General features: G+C 42.2%; 1 protein-coding gene across 1 annotated transcript in view; it reads left to right on the forward strand.

Moving 5' to 3' along the window:
• The window catches only part of SLC2A13 (solute carrier family 2 member 13), a 155934-nt gene that overhangs the window by 832 nt on the left and 136675 nt on the right, over positions 1-18427 (forward strand). The window lies entirely within an intron of this gene.

Genomic DNA, 18427 nt, shown 5'->3' on the forward strand with positions numbered 1-18427 from the left:
AGATGCTATGGGGCACCCAGGGGATGCTGTGGGGACAAAATCAGGTAGTAGCGGTGAGGCAGCAGCCTCTCTTCAAAGACATCTGCTTTGGGAGGCTTTGGGCTTTGTTAAGGACATCAGAACACGCTCACCTGTACCCGTTGTGTAACTCACAAGGAGTTGATTCTGCTAAAACTTTCGCTCTACTTGTCCCAGAGAGCTTGAAGCGATGGGGAGCATTTCCTCCAAGCTTTCAGACTCCTTTCTGCTCCGAGTAAATCCTAAATATCCCCAGGATTTTGGTTGCTCTTCAGCTGCCTCCCAGTCAGGCTGTAGTTTGGGTGATATTCATCATCAGGGAGAGGCACTGTGAGGGTGTTTAAAGTCCTTGCAATATAGTATCTAAAAAAAAAGAAAGGAAAAAAAGAAGTAAATCTGTCTGGCTACAGCCTTGCAGCCCTCCCTATCTAAAAGCATGAGGACAGGTTAAGAATTAGACTGGTTTCCTCTAGTTAACTGTGTTCAGCTCCTTAACCATTGAATTTTTTTGAATCCTCTGGCATGCTGTAAACACGCTAGCTGGGATGCAGCTCGTAGTCTTATTAAGGAAAGAAGTTAGTGAGTCATAATAAAGGCTGTCGGAAATAAAATTGGCTCCGTCCTCAGAAGGGCTCCTGCTGGTTTTCCTGTGCAGTAAGGGACATCTTTCACTTGCGGTTTTCCTACCCCAAACTGGGGGCTTAGTTCTTCCTTTTTTTTCTTTTTTTTTTTTTTTAAGTGCTAACCCCCTTACCCCCTTTATACTTTAAATTCAGGCTTCAGACTGCCAAATGTTGATAACCTCTGTAACGCTTAGGAGACAAGAAAACAGAATTATGATGTCAGGGGGCAGAATGGGTTCTTTGAGGGTGTCCTTATGTTTAGTGGTAGCTACTGAAATACCAAATGGGACCCTCTTGTGCACTTAAAAAGCTTCTCATGTTATTTGTTGATCATAACCAGTTACATTGACATCTTTGGAGGTGGAAGGAGTGGAGAGGAAAGGGGATGGTTTGCTTGACTTTTGTGAATGTATGTCTCAGCAGGGTGCATGGGCCTGTTTGAATTGTTTTATGGTGGCGCAAATAAATGCTAGTGGTGTCCTCTGAGGGATGTCAGGCTTGGTGCTTAATGTATAAAATATCACAGTGGAAAGTGGGAGCTAAGGGGTTGCTGTTTTGTAGAGCCAAGGACCTCATGTGTGGCCTGGGGAGAGAGATCTCTGTTCCCTACACACATCAGGGAGAGAGGTGGTCGCTTGCTGGGGTCTGGAAAGCTGATGTAAGGACCGGGAACAGTCCTGAGAATTTTGGAGCACAAAGACACTAATTTATAAACAATAATTAAAAAAAAGTGCTATTTCCTCCTTTTTATCAGAGGTTGCTCTTCTTTCCGTGTGGTAGAGCTCATGGCTGAAAACAAAGCATTGCCTTAGAGTGCTGTCAATGAAACACCACGAGAGTCAAATCCTAATCAGATTTATTTTACAAAAGAAAAAATTGGGATTGAAAACTGTTCTCACGCAGCAAACGGCGTTCACCGTTGTTAAATGCTGCACTAAATCCTCCACCAGAGGGAGCCTGGATAATTTCATGAAGGCGTTAGAAATTGAAGGAACTTTTAATCAGTTTTTTTTTTCTCTCTCTCCTTTGGCTGCCAACAGCAAGCAAGAGCCTCCTAGCCCTGGTTTAAGGAGATCCCTCGGTGAAGCGTCGCTTCGGTTGCAGTGCCAGCTGCTGAAATGCAGAGGCAAAAAGGGGTAGGGGCAGGAAATAAACTGCAAATCAGTAAAAACTGTTGTGTATAATTTGAGAAGTTTTCGAAGTCTTTCTTGTAGCACTCTATGAATTGCCCAACAGGAGTTGCACTCCATACGTGTGCATTTATTTACTGAGCTACTGTGTTACGTGCGGTACTGGGGAGCTCTGAAAGTAGATGGAGTGAGTGGTGGTTGCCTGTGTGACTTTGTTCAGCCCTATCTGGTACAGCGTGGATCTGTGCTGATTGTGTCTGTGGGAGAAAGCGGGCTTTTTTCCTGCGGCTGTGATTTAGAAAGGGCTGTGGTTAAACTGAAGGATGAAAACCACAGGGCATGGGCTGAAATGATCAACATCTCTCACCTGTCTTCTCCATTTCTTACCATTTTCCACAGAGCTATTTGTAGACAGAAGAGCTCTCCTTTTCTCCCCAGCACTTAGAGAAGATATTTCTGGAAAATAAAGACCTTCTCTCAAGGACAAACAGAGTCCTCATATATTGCATATTGCAAATGTTGAGCAGGTCTTTATGGCTGGAAGCAGTCATGTTGTGTTGTTCCTTCCCTTCCCCCCAGTTGTAAATTCAGAATATATGGAATGCCAGAAATGGAAACCACATCCAGCATGATGAGTGAGCTAATAAGCTGAGGTCTCTTCAAGTCTGGGTTTTTAAATGCAAAGTTCAAGAAATGCAGTGGGTGAATGTCCATCCCAGGCTGAAGTTCTTCAGAAAATTTGCGGTAAAACAGATCAGGAGCAAGGCTGCAGCCATCATTCCCTGCTTCCCAAGCAGCTCTGATGTCCCTGACTCTTCAGGAATTTGGCTGAGCCTGCTCTCAGGAATGTAACATTTGGAGGGATGTTCGTTACAAAAAACGTGGGCGAAAGGCAAACATTTGAAAAATTGGATCGCAGGGGCTTGGTAGTGCTTCGTGTGAGCTTAGCTGGGAAGAACTGCGTCGGTATGGAGCATACTTGGACCTTTTGCATCTGATAATGCAAAGTTAAGTGCGCAGCTGATGAGTGTGGGTGTTGGCATGGTGTTTCAGGTAGCCTGCTGCCCAGATCAGGCTTTCAAAAAAAACTTAGATACCAGCTGTGGAAGCTGTTGAAGCTACCCAGAGTTTAGGAAGTGGCAGAATTAAGCTCACTTGTGCAGTATTGGTTGCTGTCATAATGTACAATCATCAGTTGCATGATTAGATTCCCCTGCCTCGTTCAGCATGCGGAATAGCTGGTACACAATTAATGAGCAGCTCCTCAGCATTTTTTCTTGCTCAGTGCATAGCTTGCTGTTCGGGGCGTATCTTTGCAATGCAAGCCCACTGAGCAAGGAAGCTCACTGCTTGCTTGCTATCCAAAATGTCTAGCATTTGTTTTACGTGCTGTATTTGACCATGGCATAGATAGTGTTCCTGGAGCATCTTTTTATTGCGTATGTAGGTCACTTCCCGAGCAGAGGTAACAAGGATCTATGCAGAACCGGGCAGGAGGGGAAATGGCTGGCATATGGTGCAGGGCTCCCCTGATGGGACTGGCTCCTGCTGACGTAGGGCCAGGAGCAAATAAAAGTAACGGAGTATAACTAAAGTGCTTGCATCAGGTAAACACAGCTCTATATTATTTTTACAGTGGTTAAAAAAAAAAAAAAGTGAGCCCTGTCATATGTGGTAGTCCAGGTGATATGGAAGTATTGGAAAATAACCAGTGCGATCAAGATGAGGGAATGCTTTTTGTTGTTTTACTTCTGAAGTGTACTACAGAGCTTTTTTCAGGTGTGCGTTTTTCTCTTGGAAAATTGCAGGTTAATCTCCTCTTCTTCCCCCCTTCCATCCTGCCATGGGAAGCTTGAAATCTTCAGTCTGTTCTTATGAGTGGACATCAACCAGTTTTAAAGGAGTTTATTCCTTGGTACATTTTGGAGGAGAAATACACCCTCAGCTCCCAAATACATTGTGGCAGAGGCCTGTAATTTTCGATCCAGAGATTCACAGGCTGTTTTTTGACTCTGGAGACAATGGTTTGTAAGTATAAGGTTGCCGTGGGGATGGTGGGGAGTGGCAGACAAGTGGCCTTGCTGCTGGGATGGGCTCCGTGCCGCCACTGACCAGAGATGCTCCTCCGAGTTTCCAGGCTCTGTAGCTGCCTAAATTCCTGTGTGTGCTCAGGAGCTGGCTCTGTGCATCATAAAAGCTTGATCTGTCGGCTCTTGGGCAAGAAGATCTGGTTCATTACTGGAAGGGTGTGTTAGCTTCTGCCTGCAGCTGCGATCTTGCAGAGTACCAGGGATATATTAGGATGAAAAACCTTATCTTTTGAAGTCCTCTAATGCTGTGTGCTCTGGAGCCTATGCACAGTGCTGCGATGTGCAGCAAGCACTGGCTCTGCTTCTCTTTGGTTAGATGCTGCATTGTTGGTGGTGTAATACCAAAAAAACAGCAATTTATACATAAATATTGCCTCCTTTGGCAAATATTTGGAGACCATTTCAGAATAAGGCTGTATACACAGTGAGTTATAGCTAAGAGAACGTTTGGTTCTTATCTTTTGGTTCTTCCAGAAATTGTTTAAAGTTATAAGGGTGTTTCCTGTGTGTGCATGTGTTTCTTTTCCTTTGGGGCTTTTTGTTGTTGTTTTTATCTAACTGAAAGAAAAATAATAAAAATCCCATACTTCATAAACCTTGAAATTGAGGCATGGAAATCTCATAAAATAACTTTCCCTGTACTTGGTTAAACTGCTACTCTTCTATCAAGGCATATTCCCTGCTGTATTTTAACTATTTTTTGTTCATGCTGAAACAACGCATCCAGTTCATACGTTGCATAAATTGCAACTTCTGTGGTACTCTTACTCTTTGTAAGAAAGGCAGCTTGAAGGAAACTTATGGGGTTAAACACAAGTATTTCCTTACGTGTCTTGAAAAACCCACACGGATACCCACAGGTGACCGTATTTCCAAAATGCCTTGCTTGCTGCAGGAAGAAGAGGATGGTGCCATCCACTTACCAAGTGTGATGGTGTTAAATCATTTGGCTGCAGCTCTTGGCTTTAAGTAACTTGTTTGGCTGAAGCCTGTACCCAGCCCCATCACAAGAGGTATAACGGAGGGCATCTGAGGACAGCCCAAGCAGCAGATTTCAAATGCTAGCCGCTGACTTCTGCTACGAACCCTTAGAATATGCACTTCATTTTTATTCTGAGCATACTAGTATGTACTTACTCAGTTGCATCCTGAGAAACAATGGGAAAAAAAAAATAGAAATACTGAAAGTGGGTGCTGAAACAGTTTTCTTAATGATTTTTTTCTTATTTAATTATCAGTATTTGTATGTTCTTAAATGTTGTTTTTTTTTCCTTTTTTTTTTTTCTTAATATATTTATAGAATATGTTGGATTTCTAGGTATGTTAGTTTCTTTTAAAATGGGGCATTTTAGAAATCTTAGGGATTGTTCCATCAAAGTACGGTGAGCTTTTGTGTTTCAGGAAGCCCTGAAAATCAATTATTTCTACCTAGAATGGCTGAACTCAAACCAGACCACCGTGACTGTGGTACCATGGAATTGTAACGGGCCTCATGAACAGTTTTGCCTTATGTGGTGAAGAGCTGAGTTTTTATCAACTACTGTACAGTTGATGTGAAGCTCCTGAAGAGGCCGGATCCTGTGGGACACTCGCTGCTGAAGGCCTAAAACCATTGACCACTGAAATGCAGGAGAGTTTTCCTTTCAGTTTCTTTACGTGATGGTTATGCCTATGGACAAAGAGCAAGGCAAGCAGTAGTGAATGTGTTGTGGAGATCTCGGGCAACACAGCTCCGGATGAGGGTTACAATCATTTCACAACTGTAGCTAACCTGTCCTTCTGTAGGTCTTACATTGTAACTTGAGTGTAAAATACATTTTGCTTATGATATTTGGAGAAGAAATCAAGATTTAAAAAACCCACCTTTCTTTTCTCTCCATTCCTGACCTTCCGGTGTTTTGTGGGAGGCTTTAGGTAAGTGTTTCTACTAAGAATTCAGTCAAAGTGCGTGCCTCTTCTGAAGGTGAGTTTTTCACATGTGGTTTCTCGCTCTGAGTAGTTGTATACCCAGTCACTGAAGTTGGGTTTCTCAGCTCAGGGACTTGGTGCCTTCTTCCTTTGCAAGTCACGTCCACTTACATCAGTGAAACGTGTGTGCTGTTCTCTCAGCCCCTGGCTTGGCTGCACGTGGGCCATGATCAGCTTTGAGCTGTGCCCTTAGTAAATGTGTTCCCTCCTCTTTTTAGGCTCTTATTTAGCTGGCTTTCATTTAAATAGCAAGGATGTTAAAAGCCTTTGTCTTCTGCAGCGGGGTTATATAGTCTTGCTTTTCACTCCTGGTGTCCTCCCCTTCAAGCAGCATCTCCTTGCCACCCGTGCCCAGGGATCGCTCCCATGCCAATTTGCTTAGGAGCAAAGTTTTCTTCTTTTTGTGTGGCTGTTGGGTTAGGAGGCTCAGACACTGAAGCAGTTGTGAGGATTGAAAAAGAAAAAAAAAAGAGTATTTATTGATACAGCCTTGTCCTTTAGTGATCCCTCAAGCACCCTCTCCATCCTCCCCAGAGGTGGGTTTTCCAGCTGCTTATATCCAGGAGCAGTCACCCCAGCTCTCCTGGTTGAACTCTTCTCCCCCTGCTCTTGATTTCTCTGTGTAATTTGTCTGCTGAGTCCAGGGAGTACCTCTCTGGAGCAGGTTTTCCCTCTGTGGCTGATCCGAAAGGCTTTTTGGCCCTCATTAGAGCTGATGTTTTCCAGCAGCACCTGGCAGCAGCCTCAGAGCTCGTCGTTCACTAGCGAGCATTTCACATCAGGGAGTGCTCGCGCTCCTGAGTCCTGAGGCATTTCGGGCAGGCTCCCCAGCCCCGCTGGTCCCTGAGGTCTGCAGCATGGGGACTGAAAGGTCCTCTGCAAGACCCAGCAGCCTGAAGGGAGAAGCAGGGCTTCCCCAGGAGGCACTTTCAGGCCTCAGGTCTGGGCCTTTTTGGTCTCTTTTCATATGTTTGAGAAGCCCTGAACTTCCACGGGGCTCCTGCCAAGCAGTAGCGTTGAGGGGCTCTCTGATGTAACAAGCAGCCAGCTGAGCACCTGCAGCTAGGTAAGTATGAAAGTGATGGTTGATCTAGGCACACGCACACAGAAGTCAGAAACGGTGGCAGACCTGCTGTGCAGAACAAAATTTGTGCCCAAAATGAGATTCACCTGGCAGTAGCCCATATTTTCATAGTCTAGACAAACTTAAATATTCTACGAAATCTACACTCTCAGTGGCAGCCGTAAGGCAACAGTTTCCAATCTTTTTCAGAAGTGGGAATTTTCTGCAGGCTAACCTTTTCTGTCTTGGGCAGAAACATGGAGTTACAGCCCTTCTGTTTCCAAAATCTCATTTGGCTTGGGGCATCATGTGCATGATTTTCTCCACTGTAGCTTCTGCTGTGAGCTTTCAGGAAGGCAAAGCCAGCAGCTGTGGTTGTAGTGAGCCCATGGACGTAATCGCTTTGGAAAAGGAAGGTTGAGTTTTAGGAACATCTTTGTGCGTGGCCATGAATCTTCTGCTGTCTTGTCCTGATTTGGAAGCCCAGTCCAATGAGTTTCAAATTGAAAAGGACTGAGAGCATGCCTGGTATCACACACCTCGTATTGCCCGTACGATCTGGATTGCAGTCTTGCAGTAAATTGGGAACATGTTCCAGCAAGTGCAGCCATGAGTGAAACTCATCCGAAGAGATCACTGGCACGTGTCAATAGAAAAAGGACTTTAATTTCTGATTGCTCTTGAGAAATTCTCCATTCTGCAAATACTCAATCTGTACGAGAATGACAACAAGGCCCTACAATTCCTTGAAAAATCTACTTGCAAATCTTTCTCATATTAGTTTTCTATCCATGTATCTTTCATTATTCATAACAGGTCTAGTTCTCAAATTTCTTGGCCAGGATTTTCAGCCAAGAAGACAAAAATAAAACAAAAGAATATATATATATATATATTGAAAACTAGCCCCACCAGGGCTGTCTGGAGTGCCCTGAGAAATCCTAAGGGAACAACTTCCTCCATGAACATGGAGAAGCTGGATATCCTTCCATATTATTACCACTTTTTTTTTTTTTTTTTTTTTTTTTTTTTTTATCTTGCTTAGTAACTTCTGGTAGTTTTCTAGGTATATTTTCATAGTTGTAGCACTCCTGCTCTCGGTTTACCAGGTATGACCTTTGAACTTATACATAACTGAAGATGTCAACAGCTTGAAATTTAAGCCTGTCTTGGACTGACTGCACCATTAATGAGTAGGGGTGTGTAGGATTTTTTTTTTTGTTTTCAACCTGCTGGTTGATCTCTATAGTTTCTGTCTCACCGTTTTCTTCTCTTCATGCTGATAAAGTCATGAAAACCTGTAGGTGACCCTAATGAAGTGTCATTTAATGACTGTTACAGTGGCTGATGCATTGCTATCAGGTTAGTGCTGCAATTCTGAAGCTATAGGTTGCATTGATTGTAATCAAACAGAAAAATTTACTAGGTATTGGTAGTACTTGAAAATGATGGTAGTCATCCTGGTTTGTGCCCTGCTCCGAGCTGCCTATAAGGTTTCCTTATAGGTGCTTAGAAATGTTTGGAGGGAAAAGCTAATAAATATGTTTAATAAATGACTTACTCCTGATGAGCTTTTTTTTATATATATAGATACAAAAGGAGAACTGGTAGAAAACTAAGCATGTTAGTGAGGGCTGTGGTAGTGAAGCTGGAGCAGCTTTGGAAATCCAGAAATAAAACTGAAGCATGGAGCTGCTTGTGTGATGTGCTGGAAGGTTTTTGCTGTCAGTCTGAACATCTATCTGAATTGCAGTAGGGAGCACTGAAAATGAGGAGCCTATGGTCTTGGATAGACGGTGAAGAGAGACCCACGAGGAGGATTCAGGATTCTGAAGTTAGATGCTTCGAGTCAGAGGCAGTGCCACTGTGGAGTCTACCTACTTGTGGAACGTATAAGAATAGGAGAGAAACGCTTTGTTAACGTTTTTTTTTTTTTTTTTTTGTATAATGAAGTTTCAGGTCAATGTGCTACATTCATAAATCTTAAGCCAGTTAGGAATAACTGCCTGATTGTTATTTCTACCTTAATTTTCTGTTTATAGATGTATATTTAGGAAGTTTTGTTTAATCTGTGAAGCTAAGGAGAAAAAAAAAAAACAACAAGGGAAGTTGCCACTAAATACTTGCTCCCTTGATTTGGCTGGTGAATTTTTTTAGGGTTGCTGTGATGGATCCTGGCAGCCTGACATCCAGGCAGGGTGGTGTGGCAGGAGATGAACGAGGCCACCAGGAGCATGGAGGACGTACAGGCAGACACCAAACCCTTGTACTTCAAGCACGCGCTTCAGCAAATATTTACATAAAAGTGACCTTTTTTATTTGTTTACAGGTCCTTGATTACTGGACTGTTGAGGTCAGTAGTAGCTATATCAGCGCAGGAATGGGGAATCTGCCTGAGGGGAAAAGGTAAGTCCAGTTTTATTCACTACTGAGCTCACCAGCTGAGAGTTTTGCCTCACAGGCTCCCTGCTGCTGCATTAATCATAGGTGCTGCTGACCTCACCAGTCCAGTTCACATTGGATCAGCTCGGATGGAAAGTCAGAGACATCTGGACAACAGCTTCAGGATCTTGAAGAAAGGGGTGGAAAAGGCAAAATGTCGCGCATAGACATTCAGGATGTTTTTAGCCCAGGGATTTGGTCACTGTGGTAACATTTAGAGCCAAATACCAGGGTCTGGTTTTGTGCTGTGTATTGTTCTTGAGTAGGAGGAGGAATTGGGCACAGAAAGTAGATTCTTTCTATTGTAATGATTAACTGGAACGTTCCTGGGAAAAATTATTGGTGTGTGTAGCAGAAATCAGCACAGGAGCTCTCACATAGTGTAGAGCATCACACAAATAACACCGACTTCTCTTTGGTTTCTCTCTTCTAGTAAACGGGAACGTGCTTACTAAATTATCTGAAAGCTTGGCTAGAAAGGTGCTATTTATCCTAAAATTCTGGCTTCAGGGGAGGGCTGCCTACACCTGTACACTCTTTGTAATTACCTCTGCGTGTCCTAATGTCCTGAAGGTTCAGTGCTTCCCTCCTCTCCTGCTCCAAGCCTGCCGTTTTAGTAGGGGAGGACAAACAAAATGTTAACATGATCAACAGCTTGTGTGCTTCTCCTTCTGCAAAGGCTTTGGTTTTAATGTATAATTTTTAGGTCAAGCTCTGTTGTTGTTTTTGCTTTCATTTGTGTCTGCTGGTGGTGACTTGTAAAATAAGGAAAGATGCAGCTCGTGCTTTGGCTTTGATTCTGCTTGTCCCCACCTATTTCTGAATCTTTATTCCCTGGAGCCAAAAGCTGCCTGTTGTATCACTCTGCAGGGCCTCTCCCTGACTCAAAGTTAATTGCTTTGCCTGACACCCAAGTGCTATCTGGGTGATTAATCATTATCCTCTTAGATGTGGAGTGCTTCCTTGCTCAGAAGGAAATGCTGCTCTGAGCTAACACACACAGCAGTGCAGAAAAGATTTTACTTGGTAACTTAAGACCAGCAGGGCTTTCTCCTCGGTAATATCAATTGTATCTTTAGCAAGATCTGAGCCACCTGTTTAGAATACTTATGTTTAGTGTATTCAGAAGTTAATTCTGAGCAATTTGCCCTATAGTAGTGAAACTTCTTAGGCACCTTGTGTGTTTTCTGTTTTTCCTTACCTAGAATCTTAACCTGTTTTGGGCTAGTTTAGTAGTCAGCCAGATGCTCACGGTCATATGCTGCCTTACATCTTTTGTCTATGAATATGGACATCTTTTGTCCATGAGTGGACATCTTTTGTCCATGAGTGTGGATTTGTGTGTGTGACTGTTTTCATTGGATGCTTTGCTGAGGTGTAAGTACTCATGGCTGTGGGCTGGCTGGCTGAGGGCAAGCATGCCCTGCTTGTTAGCCTGCTGTCTTTTGTGTGGATTCTGCTTTTCTTCCTCTTTCCAGGGTACCTGAAGTGAAACTACATGCTAGGTGTGATGAGGACTTCTTATGGACCACTACACAGTAAAAATACTCAGCTTTTCCATTTATCTCTGTCTTGTTGCCAAAGCTTCTTTATCGCCAAGTTTTGCCAATGAGGGAACTTCATTTGGACGGGGATAAAAGGGAACCGTGCCTGCTATGTTGGCCTGTAGAAGGGAGAACTGGAAGTGTGAGTGTTGAAGCAGCAATAATTGTACGTCAGTAACCCATCTGCCAACTCTGTATTTCCTGGCCTACGTTGGTGAGAAGGGATCTGTGGTCCAGGTGTCCTAGGCAGTCATGTTGGGAGGCCAGAATCCAGACATCCAGAGAAGCCTCTGTGCCAGCATGCACAGGAAGGATCAAGGCATGGTATGCAATGACATTGGGGGATATTCTAATTAGGAATTGGTTGTGTTTCTGTGGTAGGAAAAAAGTGTAATGGAAGGAGGCTATGCAAAAGGATAACATAAACCACTTGTGCAGGTGGTCAGAGTGATTGCTTCGGGGATGTATTCCACAGCTGGGCTCTGGAGGACAGAAGGTATGAAGAGCTGCTTTGGGGTATGGAGCAGTTTTTTGCTTCTTCAGATTTTTCTGTAGTGGTAGCATATGTTTCTTGGCCTAATTCTTTCCCCTTTGTTAATTTTTTATCACGTAGGGATGTATGTTTTTTGGCTTAGATAACGTGGAGGTCTAACACCTACAGAGAGTAACTGGTTTTCATCAGAGCCGTGGCAGTGAGTAAGAGAGAACTTCAAGAGGCCTAATTCAGCACTCCTTCACCAGCCCTCAGCCGGCGTGATTCCACTGTCATTACTGCCACATTAATTACTTTGTCTCACGATCTTGATAAACTACTAATTAGTACAGTACTTTACAGGAGATGTGAATCTGCTCATCAGGTAATCGCAGGTTCTTAGGAAAGTAAGGTAGATACGGATGTCACACTGAGCTACAGCTGAAAAATACAACTTCAGAAAGAATTGTTAGGGAAGTTTCTAAGACTTTTAAGTTGGTATTTGAAGATGAAGTGTGTAATATTTCTTTGGAAATGCTTACATTTGTCTTCTATGACATTTTGCTTGCGGAAATGCTGTTTCTTGCTTAAACTAAATGATTCAGTAAGTTGCAGTAAAACATGAAAAAAAAGCCTGTGTGCTTACTTCTCAGTCTTGTGTAAATATGTTCCCAGTGTAGCTGAATCATTCAGAAGCAATATATTTCTCGTTTTGGTTTAGATTTCTATTTGTTATGTGTTATCAGCACTAAAATACATGTCTCCCTAAAGCAGTAATGGACCGGGAAGTGTTCGGTCTGCTGTGTCTCCTTTACACCATTGCTCTGGATTGGATTTCAATTTGCATTGTCACAAAAATACATACAACCCTGAAGCAATAATAGACTGAAATGTGTTTGGTCTGCTGCATTTCATTTTCACAACTGCTTTGTGTGTTCTGTGCTCTGGAAATTTGTCCTGTTATGGGATCTATAGCCATCTAAGTTTTCTAAGTCATAAAAAATTTTGCCAGTGCAAATGCCAGCTTGGGTTGCCTGTCTTAAGAGCTGGAACCCACCCAGTGATGCTGCGTGCTGTAGCAGCAATAAATCCTGAAAAAGAAACATATTTCATGCTGATGCAAAGGACAAGAGACATATGCCCTTGAACTCATCAACTCATCTTTGCAATATTTCATGTTGTGGCAAGATGTTGTGCAGTGTCATACAGTTTTATGGTCTTGAGGTTGAATTACAACAAGCCTTGTGTTATGTTAAATAAATACACATAGACAGCTGTTTTAATTTGGCACTTAGTAAGCTGGTGAACTTAAGGCTTGCAATAAGAAAATGCCTGTTATACTGCTGAAAGGCCTCACTTGTGCTTTGTGAGACCCCAAATGTCAAATGTACTGGTATTTGTGAAGTGAACATGAGATTGGTCTGTAACTCCTGGATCTGTTGCTGCCTGGTGACCTGACTTCAAAGTAATAGTGGCACTTTGTGCCTTCAGGTGCCATTCTGTAAGGTGGGGCTGATTGATGTTTGCTTGCATTTTTGGAAGGCATTCTGGGAACTGCAGGTGAACGACACCTTATTTAAAAACTAAAAATAATAAAAAGAAATCTGTAATTCCATCAGTGGTGATCTGTTCAACATTATGATTTATGTGAATGCACTTTGTAGATTTTCCATTTCTCAGACTTCTCCTACAGTCAGACCTCTTCTCTCTGGCTTCCTCTCCGTCCCATGTGTTTGGCAGGCAGTACCCCCAGTGGCAGTAGTCAGTGCTGTGCCTGGTGATGCCTGATGCTCTAGCTCTTACTGAAATGCTTTTAAATTATTTATTGCAAGTCTTACAATTACTGGTTGTTATATAATTCCCACTTGGCTCTGTAACTGTGTGCTGTTCTGTTTAACTGGAAACACAAAGCATGTGTTCATTGATACATATACAAATTGTCAGATACTTGTCATTGCTCAGAAAAGATACCTTAAATCAACTCAGGTCTATAAAAATGTTTTTAAGATGCATCTCAGTGGAGTTACGTAGATTGTAATTTCCAGAATTTAACCTGACATGCTGTATCATTAACTGCTGTAATTCTTCAATTACTCCCATGAGCCTTTTCTATTCCTTACAAGCAGTCAGCACAAGATTCATTAAAGGACTTTGCTACTGAATGCTTGTGGTACTTTCCAGCTAAGCTTGAGTTTTTCTGCTGTGATGTGCTGAAACAGTACGTGAAGGGTCTGTACGTCTTAGCAATTAAAAAGTCCTTTAAGCTAAGAAAGGAGAACAACATAATCTCAGAGCGAGCGGATGAACATGGATGTGAACTTGACCGTGTTGGAAAGGTGGGTCACGCTGCACCTGAAGGTAATGAACAGTAGGCATCTGCAGTGCTGAAAGCAGCTGCTCTGCATTGGAAACAGATCCTGGGAAGTTTTTCTTGTCACAGTACTGCAGGAGGTCACAGGCATTAAGGACTGGGGTTCTGCTATTAAAGGAGTCATCTTCAGTCCAAGAGTAGCAGCATGCTGCTAGAACAGAGACTTCCTTCAGGCCTTATCTACATATAAACCTGTCAGCAGCAGCTTTGCAGTGGATTATAAAACTGTTTTTATAGGAAAAAGACTCTGGTATTTTATTAGTTTCTTACTGTGTACAAATATAAATGGTATTAACTGGGAAGGTAGGAGAGGGTAATAAGGAATTCAGAAATCCAGTCACCCGTGAGCTGTTTGGTCCTTTGTTGCCAGTTCTTGGTGCTTTATTAGAAGCTCTCATGACTGGTTTCTTTCCTACTCACAGTTACTCTTCGTGCTCAGTTTAATGAGTTCTTCTCCAGTAGATAATTAATTCTGCCTCCTGATGTTGCCATTTTTGCAGTATTGTTAGCAATCTGTACTGTTTTGATTTGGGGGAAAAAAAACAAAACAGAGATGTTTGAAAAAATGTAAAGCAATTTTTCCACTTTTGAATGAAAATTCAATTATCTGTAGCTAGATTTTGCTATAATTGATGTTCCAGTTAGATCTTGCTTTATGAAAACTTTAATTAAAAGATCAGGTGAAATATGACTAGGTTATAGGGAAAAAGAAGATGAGACACAATCAGTACTTCATAGAGTTACCTCACAAAGAGCTTGGCAAGGACTCAGAGCTCCCTCTCTGCTCTAGTGTTAGGACTGTCAGTTGTCCTCAAATACGAAAATTTCTTCATAACTTTTCTCTGCAAAGGCAGAGTAATGATGCAAGTGCAGAGCTTGTGAAGTTTGTATTTCAGAGAGATCCTGGCCTCAGTCGTTTTTCTTGGTGGTGGTTTGTGGCAGGAGTGTTTTCATTTAAGACTTGAACCTGACATTAGAATGTCTTCCCCCTGCAAAAGAGAAAGTGGCTTTATTTTTACCTGTAAAGCTTTCAGTTTTCAGGACAATCTGTGTATCAGCAGAAGCAGGCACGAAGGAGGTTCATAAAATTAACAAGAGACTGTAGCAGCTGTGATTCAGAGTACAAAAAAGATGAGGCACTTAAGGCTGAAAGTTGGCACACTTAAAGAGGAGCACGTTTCGTTGTCTGTTTAGTCATCTTACGACTTACAGTGATGTATTACAACTGGAGCAGGACAATTCACAGGAAGAGTGGATTTTGTCTTAACAAGGATATTTACTGCATCTGTGTTAACAGGAATGAGATTCTGTCAGATACGCCATGTTGAATGACAACTCTTAATTCTTAAAGCTGCTTCTTTTCCCTTCCCTGCTGCCCACATCCAGTAAGGAGGAGACTGCCAGATGAGAGAATCGGTACAGTGCTCAGTGTTGCAGAGGGCATTTTGGATACCCATCTTTACTTCCTTTTCATCGTTAGGGAGCCTGGAGTTTCCAGGGTCTTGTAACAATTAACAAAACTTACTGAGGTCGTTAGGATGTCTGCTCACCTTTGACTGCAGGCTGGCTTCCAGCCCTGTCTTAATTCTCCACCACTAATGTGCCCTGAGCACAAACACGGGGAAGGGAAGAGCCTCTCTGTGGGGGTGGCCCAGGACCTGTGCTCCTCATGCTGTGAGCTGGTGTTTTGCATCCTTGTCCTCTGAGCACTATTATTAACAAGCTCTGCAAGGTTCAATTTTAAATAAAGCAATCCTGTTAGCAGGATTACATCTGCTGCTTGGAAGATGTCTGTCCATCAGGATGTGTCTAAGAGACTGCAAGTTGTCAGAAGCTGAAAGCCGTGAAGGTAACATCTCCCAGGCTTTCCTGGGATTTTCTGTCTACCACCAGTCTCTCCCTCAAGGCCTGGAGGCTTGTTTTTAGGAAGCTCTTTGGCAGTCCACTGCCCTGAGAAAATTTGGCAGTAATTTCTTCCTGCCTGCTCCTGATTAGTTTTGAGACTCCTCAGCTTTTGCCCTTTAGATGTTGATAATGGAGTAGCTGATCTGTTCCTTTTTTCCCTTCAGCGCTTGACAGCTCTTGTTTGTCATCTTCTGTGGATACAGCAGCCTCATTTTTCACATGTAACATCTCTCTTTTGCCAGCACAAGCAACCAAGGGAAGTAAATGCACACCAAAACAGGCTGAAGTACCCTTGTATTCCTTGACAGCTTGAGTGAATCATCACCTCGCCCTGCAGTTGTGACTGCTGGTCTAGACCATCAGAAGCCGCTTCTAGGAGTAAGCCTGCAGGGCCTGAGGAAGTTCAGCACTGGTTTGATGAAATTTCCATCTAATGAGGACACTTCAGTGCAAGGTCCTTGTAGCAGCCAAAATCCTTTCTGGGACTTAACCACGTTATGTGGGAGATCCTCACCTGGGGTTCTCCATCTTGTCAGGTCCATCTCCTGTTACAGTCACATTTCACGGGCACCAGGCAACTGTAATTGAAATGGGAAGCTCCAGACCCTGGGGAGGACTTGCCTGGCAGCTAGGTATTTGACAGGCCACTTCTCATAAAGCAAGGAAATGTGCAGTGCCTGGACTATAAACTCACGGTGTTGACTTAACCTGTGTATACTGGGAACACCCTTGTTCTCCCTAGCATGCAAAACCTGTAGTTATCTTGAGGAAGAAGTTTTACATTGATTTCTATCCCCCCACACCAATGTTCAGTGTTGCAAATGAAGACACCATTTTTTTTTTCTGTACGGTCAAAAATGTGTTTTATTATTTCTACATGGATCACTTGTTTTAAATGTAGCACATAGACACAACACTGTGAATGAAATATCTACCACAGAAAGAAAAAACATTCACTGTGACGTATTTTCATGACAATGATACTTATGCTTACATTCACAAATGCATTATACTTGCATTATAATGATATAATTGAAACTTATTTTTGAAAATTGTGTTTTAGGTTGTTAAAGGCTAGAAAGGCTTTTTTTTTTTCTTTTTTTTTCTCTTCAGAGTAATAGCTATAAAGCCCTGTAACTGATACCTGTTTTCCTAGAAATGATCCCATGTCTTGCATAACTGGGTAACTAAATACCATAATTTGTGTTAAAATATGGTTTTCTTCATTGATAGTTGTGATGTATTTACGTGTTGTAGACAAAGAATTACTGGGAATGTAAACTAGACAGAGTATTTTTATAAATATTCTGGCTTTCCAGAATAGTGTGTGAACACATTCAATGTTACTCCATAATTTTTCTCTAAAATACTAAGTTTGCAATGAAATTACTCTTTCTAGATTTGTTTTTGAAATTAATGACAAGTGGTTACTAAGAAACCACATTCCTTTCTTCATCTTAAGCTACGTGTTTGGAGTCCATTGCTGGATTTTCAGTTAACTGAGTGAAACCTAAAGCAGTGAACAGAAAAGTTAACCGGCTCAATTGTTTTAATAATTGCTCTTGTAGAAACAGACAGAGTTAAAACCAAGTTATTTCTTAGTTGAAGATGTAGGGCTTCCAGTTTAAGTTAAAGGCATGCTTCTCAAGTTCATCTTCTGACGCTTGCCTCGTTTGTTTTAAATATCACTTCCCTTAGAGTTGGGTAAAGCTGGGTACTTCCATAAGTTGGATAAAGCATCACTTTACTAGGACAGAAAAAGTGGCTTATAAACAGAAGTGCAAAGTTGGAAATGGGTAAAAGGGGTATTCATTTACTGTGTAACTTCCAAATCCTAACCTTGTCCTCTAAAAATAAAATTTATCTGCACAGAAAATCTTCCCTAAGCCTTGAAATGTTCAACTGCTGTTGTCGTGGGGTTGTGTGTATGTAGGTTTTCTTCTTGTGTGTTTTTTTTTTTTTTTTTTTTTTTTTTAAACAAACATGTAAGGATTGCACTGTTTTAATGCTGGCTTTCTAGCATAAATGAATGGTTATGCAGATGGGTTCTGCCAAGTCTTTCAGGGTCACTCTAAGGCAATGCTTCCTGGCTGAAAGTTGCTGTTTGCTGGGCTGAGTCAGCAGAACCAGCTGGACGTCTGCTCTGTTCCTGCTTGTGCTGATCCCGTGCCTTAGCACAAGGCCACGTCAGCCACCAGATGACAAGGCCAGAGTGGGAAAGGAGCTGCTCGGGTGCAGATCCACATCCTGATCCTCTGCCTTGCTGGGAGGGGAGGAGCGGCCGGCTGAGGAAGCAGCTCCTTATCTCTCCCTGTGCCTTGGCCATGCTCACCTGCCTGTTTTTCCCAGATATAAGTGAGCAGCTGTACTATGCAAGCTCTGCACATGCTAACAGAAGTCTATAGCAAAGCACTGCTGATACCAATTGCTATTTATTAAAACTTAAAGCTTCGCTTTCAAAACAATGAAATAAAGTCTGTCTTATGTGTTTATACAAGCCATCATAAGGAAAACTATGCTGTATTTCTGGTTTTTAAGTGGAAGAAAAATAAAATGCTCTTATTTTCCTTACGTGAAAAGCTCAGTACTATGGCTAAAAAAGAAAAGTTTCACTGAGTTGTAAGTAAATATATGCTGCTTCACTGTTTCACAATGAAGTATTTTCCACAGCTTAAGTTCACAGAGTCTGTCTACCTCAGTGCTTTTAGTAGTTTGTTTGTTTTTTTAATAGCTTTTTAGGGCTAATAGTCTTGTTTTCTTTTAATGGTTCTGAAACATACTTCATCACAATTTTTGGTACC

The sequence above is a fragment of the Aythya fuligula genome, chromosome 1 (genome assembly GCF_009819795.1).
Source record: "Aythya fuligula isolate bAytFul2 chromosome 1, bAytFul2.pri, whole genome shotgun sequence".
NCBI lineage: Eukaryota > Metazoa > Chordata > Aves > Anseriformes > Anatidae > Aythya > Aythya fuligula.